Raw genomic sequence first — 15,601 nt, 5'->3', positions numbered from 1 at the left:
CGATACTGCTCCACACTTGTAAACCAGGTAGCAGCAGAGCATTTTGGAAAATAATCAATGGTGTAGATAACCACAACACCATCTTTAATGCTAATATACCCGAGAAGGCCCGGTACAGCATTTAAGAACGCATTACCAAAACACCTCAGTGCCATCAGCTCGAAACAATGAATACAACAACGCTTGTGTGGATATTAACCCCTTCGCTGCTAGGCCTTTTCCCCTCCTGTGCTAAGCCTTTTTTTGGCTATTTGGGGCAGTGCCCCTGTAACTTTTTGACCACATAAGTGACCCCCTCCCCTAGCAAAACCGAGTCGCTGTGACAAAATTAGTTGTTTAGTTCTGCAGCGTGACAATTTTGGCACAATATTGCAAGGAAAATGTGACAGACAATGTGAGTTTTGCAGGATATTGTTGATAAAATAACTTGTTAGAATTCACCGGAGAGACATCACCATGTACTCCCATGGGTTTTCAACAATATCTACAATTGGGGGCAGATGTATCATCCGTTTTTTTGTCACAAACGCTGCGATTCGCAAAAAAGCAGCGTTTGCGACAAAAAAAATCGGCAAATGCCATGTATGAAGAAAAGCGCATCGCAAAATGAAGAAATCGCTAAATTTGCGATTCCTTAATTTTGCGCAAGCATTTAAGGAATCGCAAAAAGCGATTCCTTAAATGCTATATAAGAAGCAATCAAGTTTTGCGATTTCACATTAAGAAATCGCAAATTTCCACCAACTTGTAGTTGGTGGTAATTTGCGATTCCTTTTACAAATGCACCTTTTGGCATTTGTAAAGGTGCCATGTGGCGCTCATACATGCCCTTGGGGTATGTATGTGTGCCATATGTGCACACATGTAAATTTCACGGGTGCAGCAGGGTGTCCTTAACCCCTTCGACGCTGATGACGAGCTGGGCTCGTCATGAGGTAGCCTCCTCGCACGCTCATGACGAGCCCAGCTCGTCACGTAACATGCGAATCCGTAAAACCCAGCGTACGGGCGGAAATCCTACCGCACGCATGCGGTTAAGACACCTTGCACCCTTGAAATTATTCTCAATTTGCAATTAGCAAATTGCGAATTGAAAATTGAGAATAACTTCTCATTCCTTCCTAAGGGCCTCCTGGCCCATAGAAATGAATGGGAAAAAATTCCTTAATTGCAATTCGCAATTTGCTAATCGCAATTAAGGAATTTTAAGAAATCGCAAAAAAAATGCGAATTTCTACATACATCCCTATTTGCTAATCTCAAATAGCGATTTCTAAAAAATCGCTATTTGGGATTCGCAAATCAGGATGTTGATACATCTGACCCTTGGTAGGTTATTCTTAGGTGGAATGTACACCTTGGTAGAGAGACTAAAAAGACAAAGATTCCTGCACAGCCATCTATTCCTCAAACACACACACATACTGGTTGGATTTGGCACGAGGACGAGTGATGGTTCAGTATATCAAATTGTATTAACAAGAGATTTCACAAAAATGAAATGCACTGTCAATTAAATGGACAAAAAAAACGAACCAATGACTCGCAGCTCGTGAGCTGTAAAGCCACTTCAAGGCACCAACCGCTTTACAGGCCCTTCACACACCTTTCATACTTGATACACAGAAGACCATTCACACCACCAGGCACAAAAGCAACACATCACAACATTCACAAAAAAGGGACAAGGGGCACCCTGCTTCAAAAATTAAAAATATATATATATTACTGCACAGCCATCGATCCTCAAACACACACACACATACTGGTTGGATTTGGCACGAGGGTGAGTGATGGTTCAGTATATACAATTGTATTAGCAAGTGATTTCACAAAAATGAAATGCACTGTTAATAATTGAAAGGACGAGAAACTGAACCATTGACTCACAGCTCGTGAGTTGTAAAGCCATGACAAGGCACCAGCCGCTTTACAGGCCATTCATACACCTTTCATACGTGTGACACATACAAAACATTCACACCGTGGGCACATCACATTACAACACTTCCACCAGCAGACAGCGCCATTCAAGGGCCCATCACTTTCACACGCCCACATTCCTGACACAGCAACTACACAAACTGATGGATTACATGGAGTGGCGCTCAGCTAGCAGTGTGTGCAGTGACCAGCATCAAGTCACTACTCACACACCGCCAGCCGATCGCCAGTCCAGGCACACCGCCAGCCAAGCACCAGTCCACGCACACCGCCAGCCAAACACCAGTCCACGCACACCGCCAGCCAAGCGCCACTCCACGCACACCACCAGCCAAGCACCAATTCATGCACACCGCCAACCAAGCACCAGTCAATGCACACCGCCAGCCAAATGCCAGGCCACGCATACCGCCAGGCAAGCGCCAGACCACACACACCGCCAGCCAAACGCCAGTCCGCGCAAACCGATATCACATTTAAGAATTTTTTTAAATATAACTGAGAAAACACAAATAAATCGCAAATTGATACAAATCTACTAACACAACAACTAAAACTAAATACACTACACAAATGCCAACTTTGAAACTGAACAAAAATTATTAAAAAATAGAGGCCAGGCAGTTCACTTTCCACTTGGATGCTCCCAACAATTCTTTTGCGTGTGGTACATTCTAAAACAAGCAGGCACGCACAGCCCAGGGTTAGAAGGACACTCGGGGCAGTACATACGAACCTCCTTCCACAAATCTCTTCGCCAACAGACTCTACATCTCCTACGGGGAAAGCCTTTTGAGGATGTAGGAGGAATGTGATCAGGAAATTGGCGCTCTTTCAATCTAGCAACATCCTCCAACACTCCAACTCTAGGAACACTTGCCTGTTCCACTAAAACAAGGCTGCCTATTACAGACTCCTGAAACTTTACAAAAGTCATCTTTGACTGAGGACAAGATTCCTGGAACACAACAAAAGCATTAAAGGTTGCCAAGTGGAAAAGATGGATAGCCAACTTCTTGTACCAAATGTAAGCCTTACGAAGAGCAGCATACGGTTCCAACCTCTGATCTACTCTGTCAACACCACCCATGTGCCTATTATAGTCTAAAATGCACACAGGTTTGCGCGCTTCAGCAACCTCACCCTAAACAGTCACCGGTTCAGTGCTTTCATCATGGATGGTAGTCAACATGTAGACATCTCTCCTGTCTGAAAACTTCACAGCTAGAAGCTCCTCGCAACACAATGCACTGCACTGTCCCCGGACAAGCTTTTGACAAACAAGTTCTTTTGGGAAACCTTTACGGTTAGAGCGGATTGTGCCACAAGCAAAAGTGTCCACTTTGGCCAATTCCCTGAACAACCGCACACCAATGTAGAAGTTATCTACATATAAATGATGGCCTTTGTTCAATAATCCTCTACCAGGTTCCCACATAATTTTCTCAGTCACTCCAAAAGTAGACGGACAACCAGGGGGGTTAATCCTGGATTCCTTACCGGTGTACACTCTGAAATTAGAGACATATCCAGTCTGACAGTCACACAGTATATACAGCTTAATTCCATAGCGTGCCCTCTTACTAGGAATGTATTGCCCAAAAACCAAGCGGCCCTTGAACACCACCAAAGACTCAATTTCTTTCCCTGAAGCATATATCTCAGAAAATCGATCAACAAAGTGATCAATTACAGGCCGAATCTTGAAAAGACGGTCACAATCAGGGTGATCTTGTGGCAAAGCCAAACCATTATCGACAAAATGCATCATTCGAAGCAGAAGCAAATACCTATCACGACTCATGACTGACGGAAATATAGCAGTTGCCATCAGGGGACTAGTAGACCAATATGAAGCCATTGATGGCTTCCTTAGAAAGCCCATCAAAAAAGTTAAACCCAAGAACTTCTTCATCTCTTCCAGATTTGTGGGAGTCCACCTGGTAGCTCTAGAGTGGGACTTAAGGCTGGCACTGTTCTCCCTCAAAAACTGTTCGGCTTACAAATTAGTCTGCTCAATAATCTCTGCCAAAAACACATCATCCATAAACAACTGAAAAAAATCAATCGGCAAAAAGTTTTCAGTGTTCACCCTACACCTCGGAACACCAGTAAAGTCTGGCAATGCCGGCTGCACCATGCCTGGGGCAACCGAGAGGTCAGCACTTTCAACAGGAAGCCTTGCAGCCCCAGGCTGCAGCCCAGATGCCTCTTGTCTCACTATACCAACGGGAAGTCTTGCAGCCCTAGGCTGCAGCCACAGATGCCTCTTGCCGCACTATCGCACATCAATGTCCTCCTCTTACACAGGCACTTCATCCACACCAAGAGTAGCTTCATATGCACTCAGAGTATCTTCATCATCAGATGATGCCATATGGAGAGAAAACTCACTGCCTGAATCTTCCCCTCCCACCTCTGCCTCAGAATTAGAGTCAGTCTCTGGACCATGGTCAGAGGAAGAATCAAAAAGCATTCCAACAACTTGCTGAGCTGTAATCTGGTGGCTAGCCATTATCCTTACTAAGAAAGGAGACTGCACAAACAAGTCAACAACCACCACTGTGCAAAGTAAGTAAAAAAATGTGTTCCTTTATCACAAAGATCTATATACTGAAAAACTATACAATTCACTTACAAGGGACAGCTACACTCACCAGCACCTACTCTGCAAAGACACAGCAAATAGTCAACGATATTCCACTAGAAAGTAGAGAAAAAAAATGAATCTACAGAAAACAAAATACAAATCAAGCACAAATGCAAATTTTTTAGACACTCAAAAACAGAAACCAAACATACTGGTATTATTACACACTTTGCAAAAAACACATTTACATTGAAATTGTACAAAAAGGTCTCTTACCAAACACATGCAACTACACAAACAGCAGAACCACCAGTAACAAAACCGCAACCTGCAACAGTCTAAAGAGCAAAAGCCTTGAACTAGAACAATTCACAAGAAATAAAAACAATACACATTATAACAGGCTATGTCACAGGCTATGTCACTACACAAATCGGGGAAGAAAGGCCAAATAAACGGGCTGAATACACATAAACAAATATATGTCCCCTGGAAGCAACCAATTTATTTCTCTTTACATACCTGGCACAAGTGGGCTTTTCTGCCCCCTCCTCCACCCCGGGGCAGAAATGCCAAAAATATAGGTAATCTGTCCCCATGGGGGGACAGAAAAGTCTAACAAACTAATTAGGCCCATAAGGAAGTGACCCTTGCCCAAGGGGTCGCATTCCATTTCAAATTTAATACACTCCCTGGTGTATAGTGGGGTTTTCTGCCCTCCTCTGGGGGCAGAAAGGCCAAATAAAGAAACCAATCTGCCCCCGGGGGGCAGAATATACTAAAAAAATAAAATGGCCCCTGGAAGCGACTGGTCAATTCCAATTTTTTATAAAAACAATTCCCTGGCTCTAGTGGGCTTTTCTGCCCCCCCACTGGGGCCAGAAACACCCAAAAATCTGGCTATCTGTCCCCAGGGGGGCAGAATATATATATTTTTAAATCGGGCCCCCTGGAAGCGACCCTTGCCCAAGGGGTCGCTTCCATTTTAAAAAAAAATGTATTCAGTGGTGTCTAGTGGGATTTTCTGTCCCCCCTGGGGGCAGAAAGGTCAAATAAAAAAACCTATCTGCCCCCAGAAGAGGCAGAATATACTTTACAAAAATTTAGGGGCCCAAGGGGTTGCTTCCGATTTCTCAAAAAACAAATTCCCTGACTCTAGTGGGCTTTTCTGCCCCCCCCCCCCCCCCCCCCCCCCCCACGGGTCCAGAATCAGCCAAAAAACGGCCGATCTGTCCCCAGGGGGGGCAGAAAAGTTAGATTTTTAATGAGCCCCCTAGGAAGCGACCATTGCCCAAGGGGACGCTTCCTTTTTGCAAAAAAAGACATCCCTTGTGTCTAGTGGGGCATTGCTGGTGCACGATCACGACGCTGTGCGCGATCGTGCACCGGGAATGCCCTGCATTGGGACATCAGGGGAGAGGAAACACTGTTTCCTCCCCCCCGATGCCTCAAGGCACAATAAAATGCCCAACCATAGGCCAAAACTTACCTCCTGATCCTGGATGCGCTGGAAACAAATGGTTTCCAGCACGTCCAGCGCTTCCTGATGACGTCGGCGCGTGCTGTGAGCGCTGACGTCATCAGGAAGCGTGGAGGGGTTTGGGGGTGGCAGCGGAAACCCTTCCGCTGCCATCCCTGTTGCTGTGAGCACGATCGATGGGGCGGGGGGGCGTTGGCTGTGCTGATGATGGAGCGGTTCCGTCATCAGCACAGCCCAACCGATGCTGATGAAGGAACCGCTCCGTCATCAGCATCGAAGGGGTTAAACAAGAAGAACTTCTACCAGTGTTACAGTACTCCCCTGGGGTCCTGGAACAGGCTGCTCACCAGGTCCCACATGAGCAAAACACACGCTCCCTAGACGTTGTAAAAAGAAGAGCAGAGCCAATAGTGCCCCCAGGCCCAAAGGGATACCATCTGCACTTTTTCGGTTATATACCAAGTTTTGGGGGGAAAAAACTCCTAACCCTTTACAGTGCAGTGAGTTTGCAAAAGACCATACCCAACTCCTGACGTGGAAGCATAATCCATCGAATTTTTAAAGAAGGAGAAAGAAGCGACGCTTCAAATTACCATTTGATTACACTATTTGACGTAGAATCCAAGTTCTTTACCAATCTGGTACTTTAAGACCTGACTGCCTGGGCAATTAAAAGGCTCAGCCCCTGGTATCCATCTTGTGAGATACTGGTGTGTCACCCTCTATGTTCAAGAAACAATATCATCACAAAAATTCAATCTCTGCAAGAGGACAAAGTAACTTTAGCAAAGAGAACTTATGTGTGGCAGGTCAATAACATCAACAGTGCTCTCAAGCCACAGGCCTATTTTGATAACGGGTACTTGTTTCATACAAAGCTCATGTTTGTTCGCCATAGGCTAGGAGTCCACCCAACTTTGGATGCAAAACCCCCTTGGACAAAAACGGTCAACAGAAGCTATGAGTTGCATCCTCTGTATCTGTCCCAATATGATGCCTGAACGCAGAGAGCTGTTAAGAGGAATTTGTAACTAAAAAATGATATGATCATGCAGCCAAGCTCTGATTGCAGCACGTAACCCCGAATTCAGGTAACTAAAAGTGTGATTTGTCAAATTCATGGCAACCTTCAGTTGAAAGGTAAAAACCATTGGGAAAAACACACAATCACCTTAAACGCCAGGCGGAAATGACATCATATAAATAAGTACTTTCACTTTAATCCCGGCAAATCGGATAACAATGAGACTATATCATCATGCTCATCCCGCTAACATCTATTTGTTTGCATCTTGATCTTTTTCTGGATAAGACTTTAACCGCTCACACCGTCACTTTAATACTCACTTGCACTTTAGTTCCATTGTTTGGACAGCAAAGTGATTATATTGGTATGCCTATCCATTTTAGTATTATTTTTTTTTAAAGTTTTAAAAGATACTTTATTGAATATCACAGTAAAACATAATAGCAATTGAATACAATATATAAACATCACGTAGTGCAAAAATATCATATAGAAGAAAGAAACAGAAAAGAGGAAGGGGAGGGAGAAGAATATATCAAATGTTGCAACAGATCTTTGCACTCAAAATTTAACAGTTGGCACATATTAAATCCTCTAATAAAAACTTATGAAATAATCAAGATATAAAACACCATAGATAACAAACAATCATCATTAACTTCAAGGAGGTTTGGATACTTCTTCATTGCAAGGAGTATGTAAAGGTAAGGATTGAGCAGATATGTTCAGGAAATGAGTAACGGGTAACCATAATAAATCTTGTCTAATAGCAAGAGTAATTGGGTGAACATAGCCCTATGTAATCTGTGGATATAACAGACTCCGTACCACCAGGCTTGGAAAGAAACATTTGAGGCACTTTTCCATGACTTAGGGCCAGATGTAGGTAAATTCTGTTTTCTGACTCTTAAATACTGACTCATACCGAATCGGTATTTCAGAATCGGAAAACGGGATGTAGGAAAATATTCGGAAAAAATTACCGATTCGGTAACACTCGTTATATGTAATCGGTATTTACCGAATCATTTTTTCCGAATCGGTAAATACAGAATCGGTAATACCCATTCATTCCTATGGTCCTCCTGGCCCATAGGAATGAATGGGAATTACCGAATCGGTATTTACCAAATCGGTATTTACCGATTCGGTATTTACCGATTCAGTAATTTTAAAAATAACCCATGTGAGCCTGTGAACCAATCAGGAACACCCACCACACCCCACAACTAAGCCACAGAGGAACCAACCAATCAGATGCAACCACCCCTCCCCAGTACCTGGGAGTGGCCACACCCATGCAGGTGCAGAGCAACTGAACTGTTTAGAGAGCAGGAGGAAACAGAGAGGAGCAGGCTTCCCTGAGCATACCGGATTTGCAGAATGGAGTCCCAGGATGGCCAGAAGGATGCAGCTGAGCGCAGGAGGAAAATCAAATTCAGCCCAGCAGAACTGCAGGTGCTGGTTGAGGAGGTGGTTAAACACCACACCCAAGTCTTTGGAAAACAGTCTCTGCATGTTGCAGAGTCTGTCAAACGTACCACCTGGCTTGACATCCAGTCCAAGGTCAATGCCATTGGGGTCATAAACAGGGACATAGATGACCTCAAAAAAAGATGGTACGATCTGCGGATCATCACCAAGAAAAAACTTGCAGCACAGAGAAAAGAAGCTGGAGCCACAGGTGGAGGGAAAAACAGAGCACCAAGACTGACAGACCTTGAGGAGCTGGTAGAATCCACCCTGGAGCCGGAAAGTATCCATGGGATTGGGGACGCTGACAGCTCTGCCAGAGCTGCAAAGAAACAAGGTAAGATGCATGGACATTAATCCCCACCCATTTCCCTGTCCCCCTCCCCCACTGTGTGTGTCAGCATCACACTCCAGAACAGGTGTCACTTATGTCCAGCAATGCATCATGGGAGACGTAGTCATAGGTACATACATCAATGCAGACACCATAGTATTCAGCAAGGCATGCCACACATTACTTCCAGAAGCTGATGAAGACTAGGTAATTGTGTGATAGAAATGTGATTTAATTATTACACACAGGTGAACTACACCACTGACCCAATGTCCATATCTGTCCATAGGAGAGTCATCGCGCAGTAAAGCACAGGAAAGGGAGGAGAGGGCACCGACAATTGAGAGGAGGGAGAAGACAAAAGAAAGAGCAGGTCATAGCGCTGTTCAGAAAGACAACATCACAGCGCAGGAAGCCACTACACCAGTGCGACCCACCACACCACAGCCTCAGTCACCTCTGTTGTTTGGGACACAAGCAGCACTTTCACCCACACCAACATCACGGTCATCTGTGCAGGGAAGAGCAAGGAGGCTTGATGTGCCCCCTCTCAGGATTCTGCAAACGTCAGATGAGGAAGATGAGGAGGGTGTCATTCCAAGTAATCCACCTGTGTCTGACAACACTGGGCAGCAGACTACCTCAGGAGCTATGCGGGCCAGTGTCCCAGGCCGAAGGGCACTGGAGAGAGGCGAAGGCCAGGATGGAGAGGGGGTCTTCTGTGGTCTTGAGGCCACCATGGTAAAAGTCCAGTGCCTGCAGGCAAAGGCAAAGGCAATGTTAGCAGTTCACAGGCAGTATAAATTGCAAGATGTCAAACATAGACCAGGGCATTGGCAACATGAGTGGGAGCATGCAGTCCACGGCAAAGGGGATGACAGACATGACACAGTGCATGAGTGCTCTCTGCGACAAATTAGATAGAGACCACCCCAAGAGGCGCAGGGATCGTCAGTGTATGCGGCAACAGTCAAAAGCCTTGAACCGCTTTGCTACAGCAACCTCTCTGCTGTGCCGGCGTTCCGTCGCCATGCAGGATGCAATTGTGCACTGCTGCATGGATTTGTCAAGGGGGATGGGGAGAGTCACCTCTGCCATGGAGCTGATGCTCACAAACCAGGCAGCCACTGCTGGAGACACAGGTGTCGGGGAAACAGAAGACTCCACCAGCAGGAGTGGCTCTAGCACTCCTGTCCCTGACATGCGTAGGAGCAGCAGGCGCCAATCTGCTGACCCAGGCACCACAAAAGCGTTGAGATCCAGCCTCGTGCATCCCGCACTGTAGTGCGTCGGCGCAAACGTTGAAAATGCTCTCACCCACAGGACAGGTCACGGTGAGGTTAACTGTGACCACCCAGTCAGAAAAATAGACATTGTAGTACCATGGTGTGGTATCATTTAAATGCCGTAGTGACAATTAAACTACATACTTCAAATACTAAGCCTGTCTGTGTCTCCTTACTTACTTAGAAATATCGGCGTGTGATCTCTGCCCGTCTCAGTCTCCCATCTGTTGCTGGTGCTGCTCCTGTTGCATAGGGCTCTGCCTGTTCTGTGTCATCATCAATGTCCTCATGATGTGTGATCTCCCCTCTGTGCCTTCCTTGGTGGCAAGATTGTGCAACATGGCACAGGTCGCTATCATTTTGCAGCAAAGGATTGGAGTATACTGGCGTGCACCTCCGCTCTTGTGGAGGCAGCGGAACCTCCTTTTGAGGAGTCCAAATGTGCGTTCAACAACGTTGCGAGTCGATCTGTGAGCCATATTGTAACGCCTCTCACTCCTGGTAGATGGATTGAGGTAGGGGGTGAGTACAAAGGACCGCAGGGCATATGCGCCATCGCCTAGGTGGAAAAGAGAGTGCCATTAGTTACATACTCATGATACATTCATCTGCTATAACTATCAGGGTGTGTCACAGCCATTTACCTAGCAGGTATCCTTCCCCAAACTATCCAGCAACAAGGCGTGTGTATATACCACTGTTCTGGAATATGTACGAATCGTGGGTACTCCCAGGGAATTTAGCCACAATGTATGTAATGATGTTGCCAGCGTTGCATATCACCTGCACATTGATCGAGTGCGTGGACTTCCGGTTCCTGTATATGTGTTCTGTGGCTGCAGGTGGGCAGAGTGGGATGTGAGTGCCATCTATGCAGCCTATCACATGAGGGAAGTGTGCCAGTTGATATAAATCTGTTTTGGTATTCGCAAGTTCCGCAGGTGTGTCAGGGAACCGAATATAATGATGCATTCTGTGCATCATGGCCTCAAGGAACTTCCTAAAGAAACGGGACAGGCAGCTCTGGGACACACCACCTACTGCAGCAATCACACTCTGGTAACTACCAGAGGTAAGCAGGTGTAGGCTACACAGTACCTGCACATGGGGTGGGATGGCGTGCGCCCTTGGTGTTGGGTGATCCAGGAGTGGGTGCAAGTCCCTGATCAAGTCCAGGATGGTTTTAGGGTGTAGCCTGTACCTTTGCAGTATCTCTGGCTCAGTCAATTGGAAGAGTGTTATCCTCTGCCTGTACACTTGCTCCTCCCTTCTCCATACCCTCTCTCCTGCTGCCTGTAGCCATAGCCGCCTTGCTATGACGTAGAATGCCGCCATTCTGGTTACACTGTTGCATTTTGGGGCCTTATTTTATAGCCTGCACCTGGTTTCCACCTGCTTTCAATCCATGGTAAATACCGACTCTTAAATACCGAATTTCATGGAATTCGGTATTTTTTTGGTTTTCTACATCTCCATAGACATTTTTTACCATTTCTTATTTACCGATTCGGTAAATAAGAAATCGGTAACTAACAATTTGGTAAATTCCGATTCGGTAAAATACCGATTCATATTTTTCGAATCGGTAGATTTTTGACTCCTACATCTCCTTTTCCAAATTCCGGTCGGTAACGGCCAAAATTACCGAATTTCGGCCGTTGCCGTCCGGTATTGGGCTACCTACATCTGGCCCTAAGTGATTTGTTGGAACGCTACAGCTATAAGTAAATTAACAATGGATGCATTAATAATGGAGGAGGACCATATCTCTGAAATACTGCCTAGACAAATATGGGAAAAAGAAAAGGGAAAATGTGGAGAAAAAAAATTATTAATTTGTTTCCACACTCTGACCCAAAAATCATGAAAAAATGGACAAGTAAATAACATATGTTTAAGATCTACCGAGGCCCAAGAACAGGACCAGCAGGTAGAGGTGGTAGAGACATCAACTTTATGTAATTTGGCTGGAGTGATCAAAAGTCTATTGCAAACAAAAAATAAAGTTTGAGTCGTATTCGCTGCTCTAGAAGACTTCCTTATTTTGGACCAAATTTTGTGCCAGGTTAAAACAGAAAAAATTCCTCTAAGTCAGATTACCAGTCACATTCTACTTTAGATTTATCTTGAGTATTAGAGGTAACTCATATTTTTTTATAAATTTGGGATGTGGTGGATGAAGAGAGTAAAAAAGGGAGAGTGAGAGGAAAGGATTTGGTATGTGTGAAGGAGGGTGTAAGGGCATCATAGCTACTTTGATCAGCTGTACTCAATGACATATATTTGGGGTAAAAGGACAGGGGTAGAGAAAAGTGGGATTGAAGTCCAGAGAAGGGGATACAGGATCCATCTTGTGAGTCCAATTAAGACCGAGATCCATCCAATCTTTCCAAAAAAAGAGTCTTACTTCTGATTTTAATATGTTGATTATACCAAATAGGAGAATGTAAAAATCATGAGCGATCATCCAGACCATCCAGGAAAAGGGGAAGAAAGACTTTACGGTAATTTTTAAGAATGGGGAGAGAAAAATTCTTTGGAATATGGGATAACGATACAAATTCTTCAAAAGTGAAAGGATGAAAGAAGGAGGATTCACGCTCTACCCACAATGGTTGGGAGGCGGGTTCAGTCATACACTCAGACATCAGAAAGGCAGAATGTGTAAGAAAAAATGAAGTGTGATATGAGGAGAAATCTGGAAAATTGACTCCACCCAAATGTTTAGGAGATTTAAGTTTGGAAAAGGACATCCTAGCTTTTTTGTTTTGCCATAAAAATTTTGATAAAATAGAGTAGATATTCTTGTAGCAGGATTTAGGGATATTAACTGGAAGATTAGATAAGAAAAATAAAATGATTGGGACTGACATCATTTTAACAGAATCCAATCTACCACACATAGATAAGAACAAGGGAAGCCAACAAGTTGTAGAATTAGTTGTTGTAGGTTTTTTATATTTAGTGTTACAGTATCTTTAATAGAAGGTGTGAACCAAAGGCTTAAGTATTTGATCTTAGTCGGACTACAATGAAAAGTGGAAGTCAAGAAGTCAGCATGAAAACAAATTTAATTTAGAGGGAGAATTTCACATTTATCAACATTTAGGGGCCTATTATGATTGCGGAATTTCCGCAAGGATGCGGAAAAACCGCAGCGGACCCACCAAAGACCCACGGCCACATTAGGATGGCTGGTGGGTCCTGGTTTTCGTCCGCCGCTTTTCCGCCGCGGTTGGCTTACAACCGCGGCGGAAAAGCTCTAATATGGTGGCGGTGTCTCTCAGACACCGTCCGCCATATTAGGATTTCTGCCAAGATATGCTTTTCCGCGGTGGGTTTACCGCCGTTGAAAAGCATACGGATCTTCACTGCAGGGGCCCGTTGCGGGCCCCCTAGGTGAAGGGGGGGTGGGGGGTGCACATGGTTGTATGCAGAAAGCGGCAGGCACCGCGCGGTGCCTGCCACTTTCTACATACAAATGCAATGCGTGCATTTTTAACATTGCTGCGGGTGCAGCTTGAAGCTGCACCCGCCGCATTGTTAAAAATAGAGGATGTGACCGCCAGGGTGGCGGTCACATCCTAATAGCACAGGAGGGAACGCCGCAGCCCATGCGGACGTTCCCTCATCCTCGGTGATCGCGGACGGACTCAAGTCCGTCCGCGATCATAATCGGCCCCTAAGTTTGTATCCTGATACCGATGCAAAATCTGAAACTTCTGATAGAAAGTTTGGAATAGAAGTTTGAGGGTTGGAAATAAATAAAAGAATGTCGCCTGCATATGCAGAAAGTTTCAGATGTTTATCTCCATAAGGAAAACCAGTAATATTTGTATTCATGCAAATTTTTGTTAGAAAGGGTTCTAATGCTAAAATAAATAGAAGAGGAGAAAGTGGACATCCTTGTCTGACACCTCTGTAGAAAGGAAAAGAGGAAGAAACAAGGCCATTGGCTAGAATAAAAGATCTAGGAAAAGAATAAAGTAATAAGATATAAGAAGGAAATTTAGGACCAAAACCAAACCAAACAAGAGTTGAGAATATAAATTACCAACTAACCCTGTCAAATGCTTTTTTAGCATCTAGTGCAACAGCAGCTAATGAAAGTTTATTCCATTTTAGTATTATTAATCAGATCCAAACGCTTGATGGGGCGTAGTGTATTCAATAGGCATGACCACACAAGCACTCAATGGCGGGAAAAGCCATTTATAAGCATGACCCGTCACTTTAGTACATACTAGCACATTAGTTCCATTGTTTGGACAGTAAAGTGATTATATTGGTATGTTTATCCATTTTAGTATTATTAATCGGAAGCAAACGCTTGATGGGGCATAGTGTAATCGATAGGCATGGCCACACCAGCACTCAATGGCTGGATAAGACATTTATGAGCATGCACCGCCACTTTAGTACTTACTAGCACTTTAGTTCCATTGGTTGGACAGCAAAGAGATTATATTGGTATGTTTATCTATTTTAGTATTATTAATCATGTCCGAACATTTGCTGGGGCATCGTGTCCGTGAAAGGCATGGCCATGCCAGCACTGGCCAGCAAACAGGGTATGGATACGTTCAGTCACTTTCTGTTCTACAAGTGAGTACTGTTATCAGTCCTCGTATTATGATAAATCAGTCTTTGTTTTTATTGTCTGTTTCAAATAACGTGAGAAATGTTTTTATCAGGTAAATCATGGGGTTGTGTAATGGTTTTAATTAACTATGCACTTTATTGAAATAAATTGAAATTGAATTGAATAAAGGAAGGGATCATGTATGTGTTGAAAAATGGAAAGGTGGATGGATGGAATGGTTAGAGAATCGACCCATACATGGATAGATGAATGTAAGGAACTCTTGTAGGAGGGTTGGGCTCACTCAAAGTGGATAGAATTTTAGTTTTATAGCTACTCTGTTGCAGCAAGCTATATTAGTATATGACTACATTTCTCATGAGAAGCCCTTCTAAAAGTGCCTTTGACTTCTTTGATAAGCTTTATGCACAAATGATGCCCTTTTAAAGGTAAAATTGTCAAAACAGACCGCACATCAACAGGACACAACTACCTATGGAGTAGATTAGAGGAAACAGAGGAAAAGCCAGAAGTGCAGTGTCCAGAAACTGTGACTCGCTACCTCACCCACCAACCATATGACATAGTTGGAGGCACTTTACATAAAGGTAGTCGAAGATAACCTTAGATAGATGGGTGTTAGCTACATTGTTGCTGTGGTAATACATTAGTTTAGACAAAAACCCAAACAAAGGTGAATAGAAAAAGACCACTTACTATTAAGAAGAAGATGTGGTTTAGTAGCTAAACTTCCGACTTTCAACCTGGATTCTAATAAGCCTCGTATACTTGACTCAAAAGTGTGAGGTTTCGGGGTAACCAGTGAAACTCTGTATCTGCAATTGTAAATATGCAAAATGTAAGTATGCAATTTAAATGTGCAAG

At 44.2% G+C, this 15,601-nt stretch overlaps 1 long non-coding RNA gene across 1 annotated transcript in view; it reads right to left on the bottom strand.

Moving 5' to 3' along the window:
- Nucleotides 1-8,964: 8,964 nt before the first annotated feature.
- Nucleotides 8,965-15,601, bottom strand: part of LOC144767352 (uncharacterized) — a 39,205-nt gene continuing 32,568 nt past the window's right edge. Inside the window, exons 2-4 of the long non-coding RNA XR_013598161.1 lie at nt 15,434-15,552; nt 10,315-10,693; nt 8,965-9,604 (exon numbers count right to left, since the gene is read on the bottom strand). This is a non-coding gene — a long non-coding RNA (uncharacterized LOC144767352). The remainder of the gene's footprint in view (nt 9,605-10,314; nt 10,694-15,433; nt 15,553-15,601) is intronic.

This window comes from Lissotriton helveticus, chromosome 7 (assembly GCF_964261635.1).
Source record: "Lissotriton helveticus chromosome 7, aLisHel1.1, whole genome shotgun sequence".
In the NCBI taxonomy this organism is placed as follows: domain Eukaryota; kingdom Metazoa; phylum Chordata; class Amphibia; order Caudata; family Salamandridae; genus Lissotriton; species Lissotriton helveticus.
Note: the sequence above shows the minus strand (reverse complement) of the source record. Positions and strands in the feature narration are given on the sequence as shown.